The following is a 3,834-nucleotide window of genomic DNA, read 5'->3' as shown; positions in this document are numbered from 1 at the left end:
AATAGACCACAGCTTCCTTATCCAGTCATCTGTCAATGGACATCTCAAAGTGGTGTTCAAGCAACAGAGGCCAAACCCTCCAAGCCAAGGCTAGTTAGAAGAATCATTTCCTTCTGAAGAAGTTATCCATCGTCCTAGGACCCCAGAACGCTCTGGCCATCTTGTCCGCCACTCAACACATGGAAACTTACATCATCCTTTTGGGCTCACTGAGGACCAGACATGACAAGCTCTCTCCATTCTCCCCTGTGGCCACTTTAAGAACGCAAGCCTCACTCCTATGGTCCCTGGTGGGGCACCCTCCCTGGTGGCCCCCAGGGCCTCCCTTGTCAGTCCTCTGCCTCTTTTCAGGGTCGCCTACTCTCTTCACTGCAGGTATCACCTGGGACGCTTCCAGCGCAAGGAGACCTTCCCCGGGGGGCGGTGCTTCTTAACTCTCTGGAGTCCCTTTGGTATCTGGAACCACTTCTGGGATAATGGTTTTAAACACATGAAATAACACACAGTGGATTACAAACTATACTGAAATAGAGTTATCAAATATTTTTAAAATTGTGACTTTCTAATATGTATGCCTTCGTATGAATGCACCAAATAACCTCTAACACGTGGTTTTGAAAGGAGAGGCCAACAATATTCTGAGGTATCTGCAAGAACCACGTGGGATGTGAAAATACTTGTGATTTCCGTTGGCAACAAATTAAAAGTGTTTCCGACACTACGATGGCCTGTCACCTGAATTCATAATTGAAGGAAATGGCAACTTTTCATGAGGGTTAGTGAAAATAAAGACATAATTTCTTCCCTCCAAGCTCACGGGGCCCCTGAAGTCTGTCCATAGATCCCTGGCAGGGCCGGGCGTCGGGCTCTGGGCTCCGGGTTAGGAACCCCTGCCCCAGGGTCACACTCCATCCGTTTCCTTGGAAGCACCTGCAGAACCACCTGTCTTCCCTGCAGGTCCCCAGAGGTCAGGAACCCCGCCTGTCTCATTTGTAGCAGCCGCACGATGCCTGGCAAAGTGCCCGGCAAGTGCAGACGCGTGAGAGCCATGTGCTGAATACACGACCCGGTGCAAGTTCACTTTGTGCACAGCATTTCTGGACGGCTCCTTGAGAACGGTGGTGAATCCTGGGCTTCCCCCTTTGCCTCTGTGAGCACTCATTCGATCAACGCAGTACTTACATATTTGTTTATTTTAATTGAGCTCTAATCCACATGTCATAAAACTTACAATTTCAAGTATACAAGTCAGTGCATTTTAGTGCAGTCAGTCCCAAGGCTGTGTCACCATCACTGCCATCTAATTCCAGAACATTTTCATCACGCCTCAAAGGAAACTGCACACCCAGCAGCAGACACTCCGCACCCCTTCTGTCCCCCAGCCCCTGGCAACTACTAATCTGCTTCGTGTCTCTGTGGATGTCCGCTCTGGGCGTTACTTCTTTTATTCAGTGTAACGTTTTCCAGGTCCATCCACGCTGTAGCAATGCGTTTCTTGTCATGGCTGAGTAGTATTTTTCGTTGTAGGGACAGACCACATTTTGCATCCACCCATCTGTTGATGGACATTTGGATACTTATTGGGCACGAATATGTGCCTCATGGCAACTCGAGGCAAGCAGGGTCCCTGTCCTCACTGGGCCAGAACAGCAGGCTCTGAGGCCAGATCCTTAAACCTGGGACCCCTCAGTTTCCTCACCTATAAAATGGGGGCATATCTTCCTCTTAGGGTGGTAGTGAGGCTTTCGAAAGTGAATACAAAAATTATACAATAAAAAATTTAAATTAAAAAAATACTTTAAACTGATAAAAACATAGCAGACACTGACTACTGTACATAAAATGGATAAACAACAAGTTTCTCTTGTATAGTCTGGGGACTATATTCAGTATCTTGTATCACCTAGAATGAGAAAGAATATGGAAAGGAAGACGTGTGTGTATGTACAACTGAAATGTGATGCTGTGCACCAGGAACTGATACAACACTGGAGACTGACTATTATGCTTCAATAAAAAAGAATGCAAAAAAGAGAGTGAACACACAAAAAAAGAGCAAATACACGTGAAAGACTTAGAACAGCACTTGCCACAGAGTGTGTTCGGCGAGTCGAGGCAGTAAGTTGCGACGGTTATGCTGTGTGATTGACGCCAGGAAAGAAACAGGTGCTGACAGAGAGCTGTACAGAGGGGCAGACACTGAGAGGAGGCGGTCAGAGAGCCCAGCGTCGGTGTTTATTCAAGACCCAAATGACGAGGAGGAGCCAACCAAGTGAAGCATCAGGGCACCAGGGGTCCTGGCACAAAGGTATGGGAAAAAAGTGGTCCAGGGCAGTGATGTCCAACGGGAAGATGTCAGGTGTGGATGTGGGCCACAGATGCCACCTTAAATTTTCAAACAGCCGCATTAAAGAAAGTCAAAAGAAATAGGTAAAATTAATTTTAACAATGTATTGTATTTCACCTAACAGATCCAAAATGTGATCATTTGGACGTGCAATCAGTATAAAAAAAGTCGATGAGATTGTGTCCTTTTTTTTCTCATTCTCAGACTAAGAAGCTATTGGAGATTTCGGGTCTGAGAGTGACATGATATGATCTGCATCTGAAACAGACTGAGGAGGCTCAGAGTGGGACAGGCTCTGGGGAGACAAGTACAGAGGCGGGGGGACAACCTGGGAGGCAAGGGATGATGGTGACCTTGGACGTCTGATGCTGCCCGTGGACATGGAAGGGCTGACCGTTGACACACAGCAAGACGACCTTGTCAGGTACCAGATGGCGGGTGCACGCAAGGCATTATTGTTGTTACCACCCCGAAGGTATCTTGATACTGGGGACCACGTGTGTTTCGTTCACCCCTCTATCCCCACTGCCTGGCCCAGAGCTTGGCCAACGATGCCCGCCTGCTTATAGAGTCCTACCGGGCTCTAGCCTCCGGGCGTTTGGAGGCCACGTACTTCGAAGCAGATTGCATGAGCTTCCCTGTGTGGTCTGCTATTCTCCTGTCTACCTAGTCTTCACAGCCTGGCCTATTAATAATGAATCTTTGCCAGAAGGGCCTCTCACTAGCCTTAATCCACTGTCACATCAGCTCAGTGATGCGTTTTTGGTTAAGAGCCCAAAGTCAGGAGGGCACAGGAATGGGTGCCCCACCTACAATCTGGCCCAGAAAGCACTGGGACCTCCTCTCTTCCACTTCTTCAATTACTTCTCCACCTCGGGTCCCTGTGGGGAGAGGCCACATCCCAGGACTCTAGGTCCCAGGCCACTACGAGCTTTCTGCAGAAAGCATGTGCCACGCAAAGACCTGGGCATGGAGTCAGCCAGTCCAGCAAACTCTGCCGTCAGCAGCTGGGAACTTGGGCGAGGTGCTCCCCATCTATAAAATCGAAATCATGACGTCTGCTCCCCGGTGGCGTGGGGAACTAGCACTTATGAAGCCTTGACTGCGATGGCTTCCATGTCACAATGAGCGTATGTGCATAACCGCCCCCCCCCCCCCGGAAATGACACCAATCCCCTCCCCCAAGAAACCCGTCCTCTAGGCAGGGGGACAAACCAAGGTACCCGAGCAGCTGGGAAACGGGGGGACAATCACACGCTAACTGGCTGGGACTAACAACCAGGGCATCCTGATGGCCACTTCTGATTTTTCACGACAACCTTGAGGGTAAGACGACAGACTCTGGGTTGGCTCCTTCCTGCCACAGGGACTCACAAGCTGGTGGACAGCGTCGCCTGCAGGGTGCGACTGCAGCTCCGTCTTCATGAGCGTTTGCGGAGGGAATGTGTAAACCTTGGGCAAGGTCTCAAGTCGGGAAACCAAAGAGC

At 49.6% G+C, this 3,834-nt stretch overlaps 1 long non-coding RNA gene across 1 annotated transcript; it reads right to left on the bottom strand.

The window, feature by feature from the left end:
- Nucleotides 1-2,209: 2,209 nt before the first annotated feature.
- On the bottom strand, nt 2,210-3,403 carry LOC140686987 (uncharacterized). Its single transcript, XR_012060999.1, has 2 exons — nt 3,157-3,403; nt 2,210-2,385 (listed from the first exon to the last, which is right to left on the bottom strand). It is a non-coding gene; the product is annotated as an uncharacterized lncRNA (long non-coding RNA).
- Nucleotides 3,404-3,834: the final 431 nt, after the last annotated feature.

This window comes from Vicugna pacos, chromosome 18, assembly GCF_048564905.1.
Source record: "Vicugna pacos chromosome 18, VicPac4, whole genome shotgun sequence".
Taxonomy (NCBI): Eukaryota; Metazoa; Chordata; class Mammalia; order Artiodactyla; family Camelidae; genus Vicugna; species Vicugna pacos.
This window is presented reverse-complemented; position numbering and strand designations above follow the sequence as displayed.